General features: G+C 47.7%; 1 long non-coding RNA gene across 1 annotated transcript in view; it reads left to right on the top strand.

The window, feature by feature from the left end:
• The window catches only part of LOC144139578 (uncharacterized), a 55,022-nt gene extending 34,489 nt beyond the window's left edge, over positions 1-20,533 (top strand). The window contains exons 2-4 of the long non-coding RNA XR_013316279.1: positions 5,836-6,058; positions 18,473-18,630; positions 20,252-20,533. This is a non-coding gene — a long non-coding RNA (uncharacterized LOC144139578). The remainder of the gene's footprint in view (positions 1-5,835; positions 6,059-18,472; positions 18,631-20,251) is intronic.
• Positions 20,534-21,546: the final 1,013 nt, after the last annotated feature.

Raw genomic sequence — 21,546 nt, 5'->3', positions numbered from 1 at the left:
TGGAGCGCGTGCGGATCTTCAACAGGTGGGACGATGAAGAAACCTTCCGGCATGTTTTCTTTTACTTGGAGGATGCAGCTCGAACTTGGTTTGAAAACCACGAGAGCGTCTTGACCGACTGGACGCAATTCAAAAGCGAGTTCCTTAAGACCTTCACGACCGTGGTGAGAAAAGAACGAGCTGCGACTTTACTGGAAACTCGAACGCAACACCCGAACGAAGGAGTCGTAATCTTCGTCGAGGAAATGAAGCGACTTTTCCGCCGTGCGGACCCACGAACGACGGAGGAAAGGAAACTACGGTTTCTGATGCGAGGTGTGAAGCAAAAGCTCTTCGCGTGCCTTGTTCGCAACCCCCCCAAGACCGTGTCCGAATTCGCGTCTGAGGCCGCCGCGATGGAGAAGACGCTCGAAATCTGAACGAGGCAGTACGACCGCCCAATCAATGCGCTAGTTTCGGAGACGATTGGTGCCAGCGCTATTAACTCCGACTCTCTACGCGACACTATCCGCGCAGTGGTAAGGGAGGAGCTGCGGAAACTTTTCCCGATGACGACACCACAACCTCAAGTCACTTCACTGACCGACGTGATCCGGGAAGAAGTACAGCAGGCTTTTGGAACTTCTGTGCCGTCCGAAGCACCCCCAGCGAGCCCGAGGCTATGACCTACTTTACGGCTATTCGTCGACCCCGCCCTGCCCCAACACGCCGTCAAGAGGCCCCGCCGTACCGCCGCCCACTGTCACCCGCCCGACCCCCGGTAGCCCGAAACCAGACGCCGAGGAAGACGGACGTATGGCCAACTCTCGATAATCGTCCTCTGTGCTACCACTGCGGAGAGGCCGACCACATCTACCGTCGCTGCCCATACAAGAGACTCGGACTGCGTGGTTTCTCCGTCGACGTACCTCGCCCTCTCCCTGGCCTACGACCACGTGAGATCGACGAGTATCTATCTGAAACGAGCCGTTGCCCATCCCGTTTCAACCGCTCACCATCGCCCTACCCGTACCAATCGCCGAACCGCCGTAGCAATGCTGACTTCGCCCGTGGAAGGTCCCCCAGCCCACGCGGGGGAAACTAAAAGCAGCAACTTCTGGAGGTAAAGTTGCACGATCGCGGAAAAATGAAAACCCTCCAACGACGCAACAACTCGCGGAAAACAGTGACTCACAACATGCCCTCATCCCAACGACCCGACCCAGACCTGACGAGACTCCCGTACACGACGACAGCTATACGCCGCGACGCGTACCCGACCGGACCGAGACGTCCGCTGAGAAGACGATGACAACGACGACGCACAGTGCCCGACCATGAACACGCACAAGCCGAGATGCGACGCCCCGACGCACCCGGAACTCGAGGAAGGCGGCATCCGACGTCAAGGTGTCCATCGACGGAATTGATGTAGTCGCTCTCGTAGACACGGGAGCCGACTACTCCGTAATGAGCGGACCATTTGCGTCTAAGCTGAAGAAGGTTATGACCAGATGGGACGGTCGGCACATACGCACAGCAGGAGGCCACCTCGTGACGCCAAGTGGAACGTGCACATCGCGCGTCACCATAAACGACACGACGTAGCCTGCGGTGTTCGTCGTTTTGCCCAACTGCTCCCGCGACGTAATTCTCGGAATGGACTTTTTGACGGACAACGGCGCAATAATCGATCTGCAGACACGATAACTTTTTTCTCCGACAACTCCGTGACGCAAGAATCGAACCCCGAACACCGTGCAGCTGTAAGGATCGCCGATGATCGCGTCACCCTGCCACCCCGCGCAAGCTTGATGATCACCGTCTACTGTGAAAGTGCTGCTCCCGACATCGACGCTATCGTGGAGAGTGACCGAAGGTTGCTTCTTGACCGCGGTGTGTCTGTTGCAAGAGGCATTGCGCGGTTTAAGCAGCGCAAATCCCACGTTTTGGTCACCAATTTAATCGAGGAGTACCAGCATTTAAACAAGGGCGCTGCAATTGCGTTCGTCGAAATGACGCAACAAGCAAGTGACGTGATAGCAGTCGCCGACTTTGAACACGCACCCGACGATACCTTCAAGCTTCCGCACCCCTTCGACGTGAATCCGGCGCTACCGCAAGAAGAAAGGAACAAGTTATTGGCTTTGCTGCGTCGCTACAGCTAGTGTTTTTCGTCGAACTCAAAGTTACGTCAAACACCTCTGGCGAAACACCGGATAATAACCGAGGATGGAGCCCGACCTACCCGACAGTCACCGTACCGCGTCTCTTCCCACGAGCGCGAAGCCATCCGGACTCAAGTCGACGACATGCTTAACGACGACATTATACAGCCATCGAAAAGTCCGTGGGCTGCGCCGGTCGTACTCGTGAAGAAAAAAGACGGCACACTGAGGTTCTGCGTTGACTACCGGCGATTGAACAAGATCACCAAAAAGGACGTGTACCCCCTGCCACGAATCGACGACGCCCTCGACCACCTCTGCCATGCGAGGTACTTCTCATCGATGGACCTGAAGACCGGCTACTGGCAAATTGAAGTGGACGAGAGAGATCGAGAGAAGACTGCATTCATAACCCCGGACTGCCTATACGAGTTCAAGGTAATGCCGTTTGGACTATGCACGGCACCAGCAACGTTCCAAAGAGTCATGGGCACTGTGCTAGCTGGCCTGAAGTGGCACACCTGCCTCGTATACCTCGACGACGTTGTGGTATTCTCCCGGACTTTCGACGAACACCTCGCAAGGTAGCAGTCTCTACTCGAGGCCATCCGTACGTCGGGGTTAACGCTGAAGCCTGAAAAGTGCCGCTTCGCGTACGAGGAACTGAAGTTTTTTCGTCAACGCCGCGGGAGTCCTGCCTGACCCGGCGAAAACTTCAGCCATAGCGAACTTCGCAGGGCCGAAAGATAAGAAGGGCGTGCGCAGATTTCTTGGACTGTGCGCATACTACCGGCGCTTCGTCGCAAACTTCGCACGCAATGCAGAGCCGCTCACGCGCTTGACGAAAGATAGCACCGATTTCAGCTGGGAAGACGACCAAGAAAAGGCATTCTCCGAGCTGCAAAAACACCTGCAAAACCCGCCCGTGCTCGCTCATTTCGACGAAAACGCCGAAACGGAAATACACACGGACGCCAGTGATATAGGCTTGGGTGCCGTCCTTGTCCAAAAACAAAGCGGGTGCGAAAAAGTAATCGCCTATGCCAGCCGTGGTCTGTCGAAGGAGGAGAAAAACTACTCTGCCTCCGAAAAAGAGTGCCTGCCTATTATATGGGCCATGTCAAAATTTCGCCCATACGTGTATGGCAGACCGTTCAAGGTTGTAACAGACCACCATGCGCTGTGTTGGCTCGCCAATTTGAAGGACCCCTCTGGCCGTCTTGGGCGGTGGAGTTTGCGCCTGCAAGAGTTCGACGTTACAATCGTCTACAAATCCGGCAGGAAACACTCCGACGCCGACTGCCTGTCCCGCGCCCCTGTCGACCCACCACCACAAGACTCCGATGAAGACACTGCGTTCTTCGGGGTTGTTACGGAGAGCGACATAGCCGCCCAGCAGCGTGCCGACCCCGACTTGCGAGTAATGATCGACTACCTCGAAGGACGAAACGTTGCCGTGCTTAGGGCGTTCAAGCGTAACTTACCAGCATTCAGCCTCAAAAACTCCGTCCTCGTGAAGAAGAATTTCAGCCCCGGAAAAAGAACGAATTATTTACTTGTCATCCCCGTAGACCTTCGTGACGAAATTTTGGAAGCGTCCCACGACGACCCGTCTTCCGGACATCTCGGCACAGCTCGCACTAATGCAAAAATTAAGGCGAAGTACTTCTGGCCCCACCTTACATCCGACGTCACCCACTACGTTCGGAGTTTCCGGGACTGCCAGCGACGAAAAACGCCGCCGACAAGACCCACCGGACTTCTACAACCGATCACCGTCCCGTCGAGGCCCTTTCAACAGATTGGAATGGACCTTCTAGACCCGTTCCCGACGTCACGATCGGAGAACAAGTGGATTGTCGTAGCGACAGACTACATGACGCGCTACGCAGAGACCGCCTCTCTTCCGCGGGGGACTGCACAAGAAGTCGCCAAGTTCTTTATAAACCAAGTTGTGCTGCGACATGGATCCCCTGAAGTCCTAATCACGTCCGCGGAACGTCCTTTACCGCGGAGCTGATGCAAGGAATCTTACGCTACAGCAACACGGATCCCCGAAGAACGACGGCGCACCTCCCCCAAACGAACAGACTAACAGAACGTCTGAACAAGACAATTGCGGATATGCTGTCCATGCACGTCGACGTTGAACATAAGACTTGGGACGAAGTCCTCCCGTATGTCACGTTTGCGTACAATACAGCGACGCAGGAAACTACGCAGATGACACCGTTCGAGCTTGTCTACGGAAGACGACCGACTACGATGCTCGACGCCATGCTTCCGCATTTAGAAGACGACGATACCTTCAAGGATACCTTCAACGTGCGGAGGAGGCCCGCCAGCTCGCTCGAGTTCGTATAAGGGACCAGCAGTTGGTGGATGCCGGCCGCTACAACCTCCGACGCCGAGACGCCGAGTACCAACCAGGGGATCGTGTGTGGGTTTGGACTCCCATCCGATGACGCGGACTGAGTGAGAAGCTTCTGCGACGGTATTTCGGACCCTACCAGATTCTGCGACGTGTTGGCCAACTTACCTACGAAGTGATCCCCGATGGTGACTCCGGCACATCACGACGACGTACGCGGCCCGAAGTCGTCCACGTGGTTCGCTTAAAACTTTTCTACGAACGATGACGAACTTTTATTTTCATTTTCGGACTGTCGCTTATGTTAGCATCGGGTCGATGCACTCTTAGAGGGGAGGGTAATGCCGCGAACCATGCATTGGGTTTGTTTATTTGTGTTTTGCTTTTACCGCCCGGCTGCGCCGGTCTGTGTTATCTCCGTGCCAAGGGAAGCGCGTGTTCCATTCTTTCTTTCTGTGCCGCATGTGTTATCTGTTCTGATAGGGAGAGCATTCCGATCTAACGTGAACATCCCGGAATAATCTTCTTGCATCTACAATGTTCTCGATGCGAATCGACGGTTCCAGAACCACGCGCGCCGAAAGATAAAAAGCCTGCAGAGCAGACGCCGGGGCATTCGATTCTGCGACGCTCGCTGACGCAAGTCACTTTGTTGACCGCTGCTTCGCCGCCTCTGTATTCTTTTTAGTTGTTAGGGGAGCACAAGTTCGCTCCAATAAACTTGTTTCTTCTGCAAGATAACTGCGTCGTCCTTGGCTTCGTGACAATATCTATGATCATTACCGAACAGACGAGTGTCCGTCGAAGCCTGTGTTTCTAGTGGTAGCCTGTTTGCTGCGCGGCAGCCGTGCCTGATAAAAACCTTCATTCTGAATTGCTCTGAATGTTCTGACACTTCAGTATCAGAGGGGTGTCCCGCGTGGTTTTCAAAACCAGAAGGTTTTCGCAGAAGGCACCAGATGTACTTGTCTGCGGCATTATCTCCTACTCCGCCGCAGTTGTGTCTTTACCGCTTCTGTAAGGGCAGGGATGATGCACATTGGCAATCTCCTTCAGGCTATCCCATTTAACAATTTTCTGCGCAAAAGCGGTCATAAGTCCGCAGCAGTGTTGGTAAAAGGCTTTGCAGTAACGGGCGTAATTCCATCTGCACTGTGAACAGCCATACACCCTGCTTAAATCCATCCAAATGCGACGGCATGCGACATGGTTGATGGTGTCTAGAGACTGTACCTTCAACCGGCAAGGCACGGCTTATGAGCCAATTTCGTCGTTTATCTTTTCAGGATTGTTAACTAATTGGTTGCGGAATGACAGTTCCTCCGTAGGGGTGCCGTCTCTGACCTCCCGCCTGAACGATGTCAATGCGACCGTTTATTGGCCTACACACAAAGGGACAGTGAGATAACCCAGAGGTACGGACCATTCTGCGGAATGAATTTGCGGATTCGAATTACCTCTGAAGAAAACAATCTGTGGTTAAATTTTAAAACTGACCATAAAGAGCAAAGATCTGGTTTCTCCGTCGTCGTTCGTAAGGGTGAGTGCAAACATTCTTCTCATGTGTCCTTTAAAGTCGATAATCTGCTGCCGTGCAAACATGAGCCACGTCATAAAAATGTATAAAATTTGTGCAATAAATGGGGCATTAATCTGAATTCCCCACTCTAAAAAACTAGAAGTACAAATTATGAGAGCACTGCCGATTGTTTGCACTTTTTTTCAATATGCTCCCAAGTGGCTTCGGAATGGGAGAAAATATGCGACTTGCACCAATCATATAGCGCTTACGAGGAGTGCTGCTGCTTTGTTGTTTAAAATAATTTGAGAGGCGCATTCACGTATGGCAATTCGTTCTTTTTAATGCACCGCATTGTGCATGTAGTCTCTAACGCATTTCCTCAACACGTTCCGCGCTAGAGAAAAGTATAACAAAGAGAACAGAAACCCTCAAATGGCGATGACAAATGTCAAGGCATGGATTGTTATTAGGGTTAATATATACATATTACAACAACAACACAGAAGAGTGTGCACTTGACGCACGACCCACACAGTAAACGTTACAGCTGTATTCTTATAGCACCGCTGTTTTTTTATTATCGAGGAGGCACCTAGCTGAGCCAAGTCACCGTCTTGGACTTACCCTTTCAAAGCCGGTCTTACTTTCCTTTAGTTCAATTTCGCTTGGATTCCCTCACTGGGATTCGGTTACAGCCGTCCACGCATACGTCTCGGAGACCAGGCGTTCACCCTGTTAGCCACTCTTACTTAGTTTATTAGAGCTGTACGCACACAAAGAAAGAGCTTTTTCTTCCAAGTTCTTGCGTTGTGCGCCTTTGTCTTCTACCAATTCCCATATGTGTGGTTCCCACCAATTCCCAGCTATTCCTCATCAAAAAGGTTTCTGCAAAATAAGTTTCCTTGTGTGGGCAGATTATACCTAGAAAATCTCCCGATCCTGGCCAATCCCCCAAGTATGTTTGAGCCACAAATGAAGGAACAACAATAAAACGGTCGTTGTTTGAAGGTGGTTCAGAGCCGCGCACACGTTCATGTGTCCTGTTGTGATGCCAGCAACCAGGCAGGCTTAAATGTCAGGGCAAACGACCGTTCTATTTGGCACGTGCGCCGCATGGCTCCTAGCGTCGACCCTAGGATCAGAAAACCAGGCCAGGTATTAACCCCACTTTCCCGCGAGTGCACGAGTTACGGTTCCGGTTCACTGACGCACCGCTGCTCTCACCGCTCCTTTTCTCTGGTTGGGAACCTTTCTACGCATGCTAGACTGCTACGACCTGCGAGCCACCTACTGTTCATTGCCGCGAACGTCGCGGGCTGCACTACAACCACCCAAAGTCTAGGACGTTCTTGATTTCCCCGTATTAACAGTACTAGTGCTTTCCTGTATTGTCTGAGCGCCGTACACACAGAACACAACTAAGCCGAAATTGGAGTAAATGGCTTGTTGCATATCTCAATCCCAAGTCGGAGTATTCAATACTCCTCCCTATGGGAATATCGCCATAATCCCAATATTTCCGCAGTTTGTTCAGTAGAATATGGGAGTAAGGTTTCACTGCCACTAAAACGGGAGTTTTCAAGGTGGGCATTGCGAGTATAATATTTTCTCCCACTAGGAGCTTTCGCCAGGCGCATAAGGAGTGTTGTTCGGCTGCATGCGGAGTAGTTTTGCTGTCTGTTAAGTGTTTTATAGAGGCGCTGGGGGGGGGGGGGGGAGAGGGAAGGATTTGTGGCTGAATCTGGGAGTTGTTATTAGGCTCATATTCCGTCTTCATTTTACTTTTAGGTTTGTCGAGTAACTGCTTTAGGCGTAATTTTAGTTTGTGTTTACATTTCAATAACACAACACAAAAGATCAGTTTTTTGCACACACACAATTTATTGCATAGCAATTGCATACATACAAGCATGCTTCTAAACACATACATAACCACCCAGTATTAAAACGCATAATCATTAAAACAGGTACATCGAGAATACAAGGTATCTAAGTAAGAACTTTAACTAATACAGCTATCTTCAGCGAACACAAAATGTAAGCCATTTACAAACTGTGAAGTCCACTAGACTTTCATAGTTGCGCTGTTCGCTTGCACTTGCTTGACAAACACTGGCTTCACCACCGGCCCTTGGCATGTTTCCCACGACACCACGGAAGCACCGGCATTAGAGGGATACCAGAGTTTGTTAAACCAAATTCAACACTTACAGGCGCGTGTTGTACAGCCTATTTGAAAAACAAAATACACAGAAACGCGATTGTAAAGATTCGGAATCAAAGTTCTGCAGCGCGTAACTTTAAATTTAATGCTATTCAAAGCTGCACTTTCATCCCAGACCCCTTCGTTTACCAGCTCAGACCACGGAGATCAAGAGGAGGCGTTGATCAAAACAAAATGCAAACCTTGTAGCGATCATCCTCTCAAAATGTTTTTCCTTCGTCCTCTTTCCCCCTGTTACAGTGTTGTTTTAATGGTTTTACAAACCACCCCTCCACATAAACACACACACACCGCGCGCGCACTTCTCCCTCTTTCTCCATAAAGTTGCCACGAGATTCCCGTCGCGGTGACGCGTCCGCTAAATGAACATGGTTTTCAGCACTGCCAAATAAAACAGACGTTCGACGACTCCACAGAATGCTCGTGTGAATGGCACCTGGTGGTTCAGTTTGCACCCGCCTAGCACACACAAATCTCATGTTTCGCTCTCCCCCACCCCCCCGACTCTGCTACCCACATCCTCCCTAGTGAAACCAATGCGGCCGGCAGGTGCACGCGGCGCGAGTCCAGGATTCCTGCCCAAGCGCCCCTAGTTCTCAAAGCTGCCACCACGTGCCGTAGCAGAATGGAATTTTGCCTACACGGGCTATTTTCCCTCATTCTTCTCGGGGCGGTCGCGGCGTTCGACCGGTTTGACTGTCAAGTGCGACGGCGCGGTCAACTCCTTCTCCTCAAGTTAATTGTTCGTCTGTGAGCGGGGAGTCACTTCAATAGAGTTCCCCCGCGACTATTGTGGGATGGCAAGAGGATGCCTCAGAATAGTTGAAGCTTGAGCCGGTTGGGGCAAAAGTTGGGACGAAGCGAAGACGAGACACACACAAGCGCTTTGTGCTTGTCTCGTCTTCGCTTCGTCCCGTTCATTGCGCTGCCCTCTACTCTTAAATCAGATGCCCTCTGCGTTAGGATTTTGGCGGAGCTTGGAAATGTTGTCCGCTGCGAAGTAATTCACGACAACTACTAGATATACGGCTTATGTCTATCTACGACGCTATTTTCCTGTTTATCGCACATTTCATACCACCAGAAAAAAAAAAAAAGCATTCGATAATAATTACTTATTTCGGACAGCTACAACTGCGGAACGATATTTTCGAGTAAAAAAATGCTACGGCAGCAGCCGCCCTTTCTTTCTTCCGAAGTTTGGTATTCTTGAATGGCTTTTGAGAAAATTCCAATTGCAGGGACGCATCTAATTACGTGAGCAGAAAGCATGAAATTTCAAAACGCGTTCAAAACAGTACCTGCGAGCGATGTTCCCTGTGCGTCACCTTAGCTACTTCAATGAAGTTCTGGAATTGATTCATTTTATGACATCGTGACGTATCAATAATTAGTTTTAGAATTCCTCTGTCACTGCTCATTATTACCTTTCCGCACGATGCGAACTCACGGACACACCACTAGAGATAAAGATTTGTAACTAGTGTTTCAACTAAGGGCTTAGCTTCCATAAGAGTAATATTCTACATATATTTATTTATTTATTTATAACTATCTCTCAGTTTCCTCGATAAGGCATTGAGTAAGGTAAGCTAAAAAAGACACAAGTACACGTTTTAGCATGTGTAACAAGTAATGCGTGAACGGGGTATATAAAAATGAACGCTAAACATAAGAAACGCATAAAACAAACCTACACATAAATGAGGATCTCACCTCATGGCAGAACAAAAACTGCAATTCACTGCACGGATATCGCGTCTGATGAACATTAAATTTTACTGCATTTCCTGCAAACGATGTCGATCGCATGAAGACTCCTAACCTTAGGTGGCTTCATTAATTTATGTTGTCGGTCGCCCTCCAAGCCCGTGGTAATTGCGAGAATTATTCGTTTTAAAAGTATTCACATATACTGTTTTCTTTTCCGTTTTTCTTGTTTTTCTAGAAATAAGAATTCCCGTTGCCAACACACCATTTACCACAGCAGAACGCCTTTGAGGTGAATAAGAATAACAAGGACACTGCGCTAACATGAGTGCTCACTGTATATGAACTCCGAAACGTATTGTAGAAAAATTCTGAATTTAAATCACCCCGAATATGTGTACTCCAGTTACAAGGCCGAATACAATCCGCGAATTGGAGTGAATTGGTAAACATTCATGTTGGATACACATAAAGAAGTGCGGGGGTCACGAGCAATAGCGTTAGGTCAAAAGGGGGAAATCCCCGCTTCACGTTTTATGAGGCGCACCACAGTGGATTCCTCCGGATTAATTTTGAACACCTGGGGATCTTTAAAGTGCGCTGAAATTCCGGACACACGGTCGTTCTTGCTGTTCGCCTCCACCAGAAAAGCGGCCGCCGCAGCAGGGAATCGAACCCGCGTCCTTGTGCTTAGCAGCGCAACGCCTAAGCCCCGCTTTACCCACACCCTCTCTTTTCGGAACCGGCTTCCGAAACAACGACAGCGAGCCGCCTCATGACAAATACATTTTTTAGGCGAAGCTCATTTGAATATATAGTGTGTTTTTTTTTGCATTTTGCATGTATGCAAACAAAAAGTTACGTATCTGAAGAGTGAGGCGTTCTTTACCGTGGGGCGTTCGAAAAAAAATGTCCCGGTGTAGGCATTGTCAGTACACGGTCACCACCAATGTCACTCGCCGTTCTTGACCTCAAGCTTATGCGCCTCAGCACTCGATCCGCACCATCAGTAGACTAGTTAATATGATGCACCGTCTGCTCGTTCGCTAGAGTCAAATTTAAAGTGCGTGTCTTGAGGATGCCCATCGTCAACTTTCAACAGAAATTAAATTTTTTTACACCTTTCCGGTAAATTTGGCGCCACCTGCGTGTCACGTATTAAGACAAGCTTCGCTGGTAATCCACATTCACCTGGAATGTCTCGTCATTTTTCTTTTCGATTATTCCTCACAAAATTGGGAGCTATCAATCTACATTTAATCTACTATAACACTTACATGTTCCAGCGTGACCAATTCGACACTTATTGTTGCTGCAGACATACATTCTTACGCAGTAATATTACCACTCCAGGCATATCGGATAATCTAAAAAAAAAAACTGCGCGCAAATTAACGGGGACAAAAACACACGAAGACAGCACAGAAAACCCCGTTAATTTCCGCGCAGTTTTTTTTTAGATGCATTATTACCAACTCGCCCAAATCTCAACCCTTTTACATCGGATAACTTGGAAACCCGCTCAAAACATTTTAAAAGTGTAGCTTTTCTGTGTGGACTCAACACTCAAACCCTTCTATCCGTCTGGGTTGCAGGATGTGCCAGACTTTCCTGCATGCGAAAATTGTAAGAATAAAAGGCCCTGAACCTTCGTGTTTTAATACAAGGGCACTCATATCGGTCTTCCCAGGGAAATCGAGAAAACGGCCGCAACAGCACTCAACTGTCGTCGTCATGATTCCACAGCTCAGACGACAAGGACAGAAAGAAAAACGCAAGACAGGCGCTAAGTACGACCGGCGCATGCGATTCGCATGCGACTGATCCGCCAAAACCCGTCCTAACAATCAGTCGTAACGATCAGTCGCATGCGAATCGCATCCGCCGGTCGTTCACGTGTCTACCGCTTTAAACAAGTCCTCGCCAAAAACGAGCATCTGCAGTATCTGCGAGCTTCCAAAAAAAAGTGAAAGGTATGACATCATGAAAAGTATGTCATATATGTGGGCTTTTGTTTCCGTTCCATGGATGTATTATATATACATGGTTGTTTCGTCAATAAACTTTCAGCGCCTGTTTGGCGTCCTTTCTTTTATCTTTTTACTGGCCTAAAATAACGTAAAATTACGAGCAACAACAGTTGTAATAAACACGTTCGATTTGCGTGCTTGCAACTCCCATGTTAACAACGGGCGCGGATTTTGCTGCCTCAAACGCTCGCTCGAATTCGTTTTCGTACCGAAACGACCTGTACCGAACCGCCCTGTACCAAAATGTCCTGTACCGAAACGTCCGTGTACCGAAAAGACCGCACCGAAACGCCCTGTACCGAAACGACCAGGACCCCCGAAATGTCCGTGCACCGAAATGTCCGTGTACCGAAAAGACCGTACCGAAACGCCCTGTACCGAAAAGACCTAGACCCCCGAAATGTCCGTGCACCGAAATGTCCGTCCACCGAATTGTCTGCGCCGAAATTTCCTACACTGAAATGTCCGGATCCCCATTTGACTAAAATGCCACCTTTGAGCTGACACACAACGTTTTTCAAAACCATTTGATTGAAATGCCGTTTGAGACAAAAGAGCGCGACTATCGACCTTTAAAAATCTTCAAGGCCTTTGAAACGCGAAAGCTTGTACTCTCGCACCCAGTTTGTTAGTGCCGATTTGCAATTATTTGCGAGTAAAACTTTGTTATTAAAGAGCTCGCTCATAATCACTTTTCTTTTGTTTTTGTTTACTATCACTTGGTCGACTACTAGAAAGTAGCTTAGACTCCCAACACCAGTGTTACGAAAAAAAAAACTGCCTATGTTGTGCAAGTTTTGTGAGCCGCGGGATGACGTGCCTTCGAATATCTCTAAAAGTTCGTATGCACACGTTCTTGTGGGGTCGCAAATGATCGTCATTCAGCGGAATCAATGGGAAATTGGGTAGGCCCATTACCAATTGGTTCCTCTGTAGGACCCACACAACATGCATTGAAGGTAAACTTTTGGCTGCGACCTGTCTGGTTGGGAGGCTACAAATGAAAAGCTATAATTACACTGCAAACAATGGTACAATAAATGGAGAAGCCGATGTTTCACAACCAGCTTTCTTTCTCAGGGGTGACTGGGGTCAGCCTGCTGCCGCGTCCGATAGCATTTCAACGCGTTAGGTATCTCACAAAGCGCAGGCCATGCGCAGGCTGTCTAGCGCAGGCCATGCGTGTACACAAAAGTGAGAGTCCCAAGGTAGCGATTAAGGTATCGTGACGTTGTGCCACCAAGTTTTCGTTCTCGACGATGGCCGTCCCGACGAAGTCGTTTCTGTGGCCGGGTGCATGGCAGTGCTATAGCTATACATGCACCATGAGCTGACATAATCTCTTTACTGCACAACAAAGAGCCACCGAAGAAGCCCCCGAGGACACAATGACCAGTCTCATTCGCCCCAGTGTCGCCCATCTCAAGGAACAGGCTTGCTCCCTGCACCCTTCCGCGCGTCGCCGTCATAACTAAGGGCCTTAGTCATACCGATGGCGCCCCTTTCCAGGAATCGCTCCTTTTTCGCCCCGTTGGCCTCCGCGGCTACAAGCCGGGTATAATAACACTTCCGACATTGTTGGATGCAGACGTCTCCTCGCCTGCTCCCAGTATAATACGAAGGAACTTTTAATCGGCTGGTGTGGCGAGAGCTGCAACAGTTGTCTATAAGCTTTCGGCGCCCACTTTGCACAGTGGAAAAGCACAAATGGCACCCCCGACATAGGAGGCTGGTTCTCCAGCAACAACCCCCCCCCCTCCCTGGTCAATCCCCTTAGCAACGCCACTGTAAGTGCGATCGCTGATTATTTTTGACTAGAACCAGAGTCCTTCAATACACCGAATGCAACGACGACGGGGTGATAGAGAATATCAGGAAAGGCGAATGCACACGTGCTTTAATTAAAAGGCACTTTGGTTTCTTTCCTTTTTATTTTTTTCGTGACGGTTGAGGGGCTCATTAAACGCGGAAAGTTTGGTCTCTCTCTTGGTCTGTTTGTCAGCCTGTCTTTCTGTTCTTCGATTCAGCCGCCCGGCCAAAGTTAATGCAGAGGAGAGTTCTAAACAATTAAGTCCGCTGGCAATGTCAATACTTGTGATTATTGTTGAGCCGAAACAAAACATTAGGCATATTTGAAATAAAACACCAATACATAACATATATTTGCATTGTTCCTTAGAAAAATTCCAAATGAGTAGTCCTTGAGAACTTAATTATCTGTACGTATGCTGCAGAAAACATTATTACAAAGCATTTCCAACTTCTGATAAAACAAACAATGCAAACCCGCCGCAGCCCCTGCTAACAACGAAGCCGGGACGGAAGTGTGCGGCGATAAAAAGAGAGAGAGAGAGAGAGTAATTTATTGCATGGAAAGAAAACACAGAGAGGTCGGCCTGATCGTATAGTCTCTGACCTGCTACTTTGTGTGGGGGTGGGCAAGGGGGAAATAGCATAGATGGAGAGGGTGACAGGTATGACGAATATAATAGGTACCTTCCGTAATGCATTTCTAAAAACGCCTTATTAAGCACTTGCGTTATAAAAAAAAAAACCAACGCATACAAATGCGGAATGCCGAGAAATTGCCCTACATCATTTAGCGGTCTAAAAAGGCACAGGTTCCTTTTCCCGCGCAGTGGCCCTCATTTCCGCAGCCTTTGTCGTAGGGGATCCGCAAAGTGTGAAAATAAAATAGTTACTCTCACTGATTTTTGAAAAAAAAAGCGATAATAAGTCGTCAAAACACGACCGAGGAAATACGGTGATACTGTCACTGATTTGTTATATAAAATACTTTAGAAGTCGCTACAAAAAGAATAATGAACAATTAGGTTTTATAAATGCTACAAATATCCCAGCTAATATTCAACAAATAAACGGAAGTTTTTTTTGGCAAGGCCGCACAACCAACTGCTGGCCTGAAATAACGCGGAACTGCGAACAAGAACATCTGTAATAATTAGGTACGAATATTGTGCTCGCAACCACCACGTAAACAACGCGCGCAGCCTACAGCGCATGCCGGAATTCGCCTTTGTACCGAAACACCCGTGTCCCGAAAGGTCCGTGTCCCGAAACGCCCGTGTCCCGAAAGGTCTGTGCGCCGGAAAGAGCGTACCGAAACGCACTGTACCGAAACGTCCTGCACCGAAAAGACCGGAGCCGAGCGGGGCGGCTGCCGGCGGCCCGACAGCCGACCGCGGAGGTTATGGGGGCCGTAGAGGATGCAGGCCACTACGAGAGAGGGCACCACACGTTCCCACTCTCTAACCTGGCATCAGACTCCAGACAAAAAGTGCCCAGTAACATTTTTCTGTGAACCAATCACGTGGAATTTTATGGCGTCTTGAAGTTAACATACTGTAGTACTCAAATCCGGGAGAGCAATTGGATATCTGATCTTGCAGCGACACAGTGCTCGATTTAGGAGAGCCAAGTGGTCCATTTTTCAGAGACTGCCCATAGACGCCATTGACAAAAAGTTATATGCCCAGGTAACACGCATCGTTCGAGTTACATGATTGAAAATATACAGTAATGGAGAGTGAAAGCTGTTCTGCATACAACCGGGAGAGCAATTAGCTCACTGGTTTGGGTGAGGAGCTATTGATTTTTCATTTTTCGCTCCCTTCAGTTACGGAGCGTCGCGCCGCCACACGCCGACAGAAGGCGCTGCTCTCCGCGGAGGCGCTTGGGCAGGAATCCTGGGTTCGGTCGTCGACAACGTACCAGGCGAGGCGGGCACCCCTCTTATTTCTCAAGAAAATCGCCTCTGCGGCGCCCCGTCGGCCAACTGCAGCTTCTCCCGCAAATGATGAGCCACGGATGCAGCGTAACAAAAACACTTAGCCTTCTTAGCTTATTTTCCATCGCTGTTCACAGTGCGGAAACGTTTCAGTCTGCTCGCGAGTCGCGCACACAAAAAAAGCCGAGACTGGTGGCATCCGCATTGCTTTCATACTGCTCGGACCCTCCATTGACGTTCCCGGCATCGAACCCTCTATCACGCACTACGATCGCCTCGATAGGCGTAGAATCGCCGGTGAAGTGACGCGGGAAACACTGATTTCAGTTTGACACTACATAGGCCACAGGTCACCCAAAACATTGGTAATAATAAAAAACATGCAATGATGTGCACACGTTGTTTTCAAGGCCGAGATCTCTGTCTGCGGCCACTGCATTCAGTCCTCGCGTTAGTTTGCTGGTCTTCTCCGTAGGCTCGAAGGTCGTTCACCCGGAGGAGACGTTGCAGTGCTTCGCACATTAATCCAGGTTGGTTCCACAAGATTCGCAATGAGCGTCGGTTGGCGGGAAGGACCTCGCGTCCATTCGTGCGGCCCTATGTCCAGATCGACACAAAAATTTCGAGGACGCTACAGCTGTCACGATACACGACACGAACCGCCAGCCATTTTGTAAGGAGGCGTAATGGAGGAAGTTGAAGAGGAGGAGCTTGAGGCGTTGGAGTTTTTCATACTCCCATTGGGACAAATGTAGCATTCTCAGCCAGATACTACGTTTTAAGGGAAGGTACAATCGCGGTATATGCGCCTACTTACGGCGGCTCTTAGCCACCTAAATAAAGTGTAATTTTTCCGCCATCTTACTACCGAACGTGAGTGTAAGCACCCTTCCGTGAGGAGTTTCGAAGACGTGTTTCCGCAAAAAAACTCCCATTCAAGCTAATTTGTGTTCTGTGTGTACTAGAGTTCTGTCGGTACATTCATGGTTAACTTCCAGGTCTCTACATTTGTGTCATAAACATGCTCAGTTGTTTGTGATCGCGATTTTTTTTTTGTCTGGCACTTTCAGAACCAACAATAAGGTGACCCAGCCAATCAAGCTGAAAATGATTGAGTCTTCCCGGTTGAAGAACGCCGTTTAGGAACATTTTCAAAGAAAGGGCAGCCCTTCAACACGTACAGGCAGAGTCGGTTTACAACCGCTGCGCACTGCCCTCGGGGGCAGTCGCCTGTGCAGTCGTCACGAGGCGAGAATAAGAAAAGATTCCATTTAGAACCGCTTACAAAAAGCCGGCCACTCGGCGATATAACGCTGCCTCATACCTGTAACACACGGGAACGCTAAATCTCCTTTAAACTAAACCCCTTTTTCCACGTCAAAAGGCATTTTGTGGAAAGGAGTGGCGCTCCTGACACACAGTAACCCCCGATCTCCGTTATGTAGTTCCCGCAACTGACAAGCGAATGAAGCGGCACTAGCAGTTCTGTGAAAAAGCATGCACAATAAGAAAGATAGAGTGCGGCTAATAGATCTTATTTATTATTTTAGAGAGGAATAGTGCGTTCTGGGATTCTTTAGAAAAAATAAATATGTAATTTCACATATTTGTATTAAACAGCAACGATATAGTGCTTGTTTCGCCTATGTTCCATGCCTAATCTGGCAACAGTGGGTGATGTTTACAATAATACATTACGATTGGGCTTGTTTGGTGCAATTTAATTTTATTGCTATTTGAAGAATTTATGAAAGTAATATGAAATCGCATTTGGTCTCATTAAGTTCTCACAAGCTTATGACTTGTAAACGCCTGCTTGCGAGGCTGCGCCGCTAGCTGCTCCTTTTCGTCCGGGAAAGGAGATAGTGAACACCCCCTCAGGAAAATGCCCGCTGCGGAAAAGGAGATTCTCCTTTGTCGTGTGTCACCGAGGCGAATGCCGTTGCGGTAGCAGTCCTTCTCTGCAAAGGCCTTTTAAGCGCCCGTGTTTCAGGGGTATCAGACTATTTTGCATTGCCGAGGGGCCTTTACAAACGGTTCTAAGATGCCAGGGTTCCGTGAGCTTGTGTTCCCTGGAAAGGTAGTCCGGTGTAAGAAACAGTCGCTGACTGCTGTCTCTGGAGAAAGGGCCCGGCGGGACGGCGTGCATGCTAGTTAAGGGAAATCATCTAGGTGAGTGAGCACAGTTCCGAGCATAAGTTGTTACAGAATTCAACCCTGGCATGCGCGATTATAAAGACACGCCAATCACACCGTTTCCATTCACGCACATCATTAATAGCCCGTATCTACGCTCAGAAGGAGGCCCCAAGAAATTGAAAATATTTAAATTTAAAGACGTTCGGAACGTGAAGTCTTTTATAAGGCGCTAAACAAATTGCTCAGTGGCGCTTACCATTTCAACAGGCCTGATTTGGAGGGAACGCTGATGAAAAGAAACAATTAGGCTGATTTAAACTTTCAAATAAACGTTCAGAAAATTGGCCTCTAGAGAAGTTGTGATTCACAAAGCGAAAACCATGGCGATCATCAAAACAATGTGTTATAGCAAGAATGAAATAAAAAAAAACATCTTTGGGGGTAAGAAATGCGAAATTGAAAGTAAAGAAATGCCACAAACAGAGCGTGTAAAGTCAGTTAGAAGTTTGTGTCAACTAAGCGATTGGGTGACATGTTCAGTGTTTACGTTGTAAATGTGGTGTGTATGTGTGTCGCTACAGAACCTTGTGGCGGCGTATTTAGGGCCGAGAAGGGAAACATCACAAGCCCGCAGTTCCCACGGGTCTACCCACCATATAAGAGGTGCACCTACGAAATTATCGCTCCTCCTTCACACTGCATCAACCTCTGGTTCACCCATTTTATACTAGAGTCTAACGTAAGTCATGGTATCTATTTATTCTAATTTTTCATAACGGGCACCATGGTATTTCGGTATTTTATTTGCAGTATATGTCGCTGCTGTACATCACACCCATTGCAGTGCATGTGGATGAGGCATTTTGCTTATATTGAGTCTCAGTGCAGTTCATTGTTGCTTTTTAACACACGTACATGCTATAAAATACCGATAATATATAGCTTAGTCGGTGTTTTAAAAAAGACGATAACGTTAATCCGGCCATCCCATAACTTGGCTTTACTACCTAAAGTACAACGCCGCCCCCCCCCCCCCCACTTCCCGTCCCCTGAAAAGAAACACTATAGCAAATCATTCTAGGCAACCCTCGATTTACAAATTATGTTTATTCTGCTTTTCTTGGTTGTTTACCCAAGACAAATCTAATAGGGGGACAGCACATGGCGCAAGTGTATTTGGAAATGTGTTCATACTTTTCCCGCATAAGGTTAGTCGTACCAATCATGTTAACCTGCCAAACATTGATAGCCCGGCTGTGTTGGTGCCCTGGCCCCCCCTCCCCCATCCTTCTTTTATAGCAGTATATCAGTGCGAAAAAGATGTAAGAAAATCGTTGGAATCAGTTGGCTCATTCTTGATATAAAATAAACTCTCGAAGACGAGGTTTTCATCAGTAGCTTAGCTGGTAGAGAAACCGGCGGATAAGCCGATGTAACCCATGAATATTTTTTAGTCCCTACAGCACAGTTAGGACGCCGAGCCACCATAAAACAGGCAATGCACCACATGCGCTATAGAAAGGCTTATTTCGCTTACCGACCTGAAATCACTAAGAGGGCAATATGGTAGATAATGAAAAAATTCGGGCTAACGCATTGCTAGGATTCTACTGAGCGCGTATGCAAGTCCTCGCCGTGGTTTTGAGATGTGGCTTCTGCAAAACGGAAGAATTTCAGAAAGATAAAAAACTAATAAGAGTACGGTGTACCGATTGGTATGCTATGCGAAGAGCGTGAATTTTTGCATTTTGCATAGCCCAAAGCAACATGCAAGATTGTGTTTCAGAACTGCCTCATTTAAATCATCTGCTTCAGGGTATATGGCTTGCTTTTATAGTACTGTAACTTTGTCTCTGTATGCAGACAACTTCAGATTTTGGAGCTTAGAATGAAGTGCGCAAACGCAGCAACATATTCATATAATATAATAACGCTAGTAACCAGATTGACAGTTCGCAACGCTGAATAATAGGCAAGCCATGTGCCCACCCTCGGCAGTGGATATACATATCTGAATACTGTGAAGATTGCGTAGGCAAAGTGAAGGAAACAATTCGTCGAAACGACGGATGTTAAACAACAATGAGTTATCAACGCAAAAGAACAATACGTAAGCAATAGCGTCGAGTAATAAAAACTAAGGCTTTTATTGTAGTGAAATGCAAATGAACACTTGTAGTGCATTGATAAAAAAACAACTGTACCATTTCTCGGGGCATTGTCATTTTAAACGGACTACCATCCGTTTCGGTGTTTCAATGAAAAAGGATGGAAGAGCACCTTGAGGCTTATGTGTCGCGAGTTGTCTAGAATTTGTGTTTTGATACGAAATACCGCTAAGGACTTTCTGTGTTTTGCAGAGTAATTGCAGTTTAGACCGCGTGCAGATCAACAGCACCACGTATGGAGGTACAGTCCATCAGTATACACCCGCTTGTGGTTCGAAAGCCCCGAGAAACATTACCTGCGAAGGCAACAAACTCCGGCTTGAGTTTATATCGGACCACTACAAAGAGTTCAGCGGCTTTGCGGCGGACTACAACATGGGCAAGTTATTTGTTTATTCTTTACAGGTTATACTTACTGCTAGAGTTATGGTTACTGCTAAATAATATTTACGGCTATTTTTATTCTTGCACTATTTCTTCTTGTTAGGTCATCATCTAAACCCAAGCAGGCACATAGTTTTGGTGTTTTATTGATCTTTTACGATGAAGATATCGGCCTTCATGGCCACCCATAGACCCATTTTAAACATTCTGCATCCCATCTGCGTAATGCCTTTCTGAGTGGTCACATATAACCCCTGCACAAATAGTCCAGGACAAACGTTGTTCTGTATATTTATGCACAACCAGTGTGGCGTTACACCAGTTTGGTGTCGCACTTACTTTAGCGAATCCGCTTTGTTAGAGCTCACACGTGGCTAGAAACACTCCATACGCTATAAATAAAGTCCGAATAAATATATGTTCCGCATCTCCCATTCGAGATGCTTGGCGGGGAAAGAGGCGTTATATACCAGGGTGTCGAACCGCAATGTTTTCGCGTTCAGTTTGTTTTCGGGTTCAAACCTTTCGGATTCGGTTCCGGGCTCAGATCCGGAGCACCATTCCTTTATTCAAACCGGTTAAAAGCGTTCAAATGAGTTCGGAGAAAAAAAAACAGGCGTGTTTTTTCTGCTAAATTTCTTGACCTCGGTTTATCTTTCCTTGTCACGTCGGTGCAAAACAGTCATAATGTAGGTTTTTGCCTTGGCCAACCTAAAGAAACGCTGGAAAACTTTATTAAACTATTGTTTAAATCTTGAACGCTTGAAGAACGTAGTCAACCAACACATCCAGTACTTAGATTAGAGGTCGCAATGTACCTCATACAAAAATTATTACTCTATGTCCTTCAGATAACTTGGAAACTAGCTTAAAATATGTATCTTTCCTTCCCGGTCTCGGATTTATTCGATCTCTGGAATGGCGTCATTACAGCGGTGTAGCGGTTATTTGCCGGGTCTCCTTAAGTTGCTGCAAAGAACGCCTTTTATAGCCACTTAAAAAGAAAGCCCTGGCACAAAAGTGAAGCATAAACGGAAGGCGTATCCGCAGCGACGGGCAAATCTCGCCGTTACGCTCCGGGCTGGCAACACTTACACCTTTTG

Source organism: Haemaphysalis longicornis, unplaced genomic scaffold, assembly GCF_048455015.1.
Source record: "Haemaphysalis longicornis isolate Haplotype H1 unplaced genomic scaffold, Haemaphysalis longicornis Haplotype H1 scaffold_5, whole genome shotgun sequence".
NCBI classification, from domain to species: Eukaryota; Metazoa; Arthropoda; class Arachnida; order Ixodida; family Ixodidae; genus Haemaphysalis; species Haemaphysalis longicornis.
The sequence above is the reverse complement of the archived record's forward strand: the minus strand, read 5'-3'. Positions and strand labels throughout refer to the sequence as shown.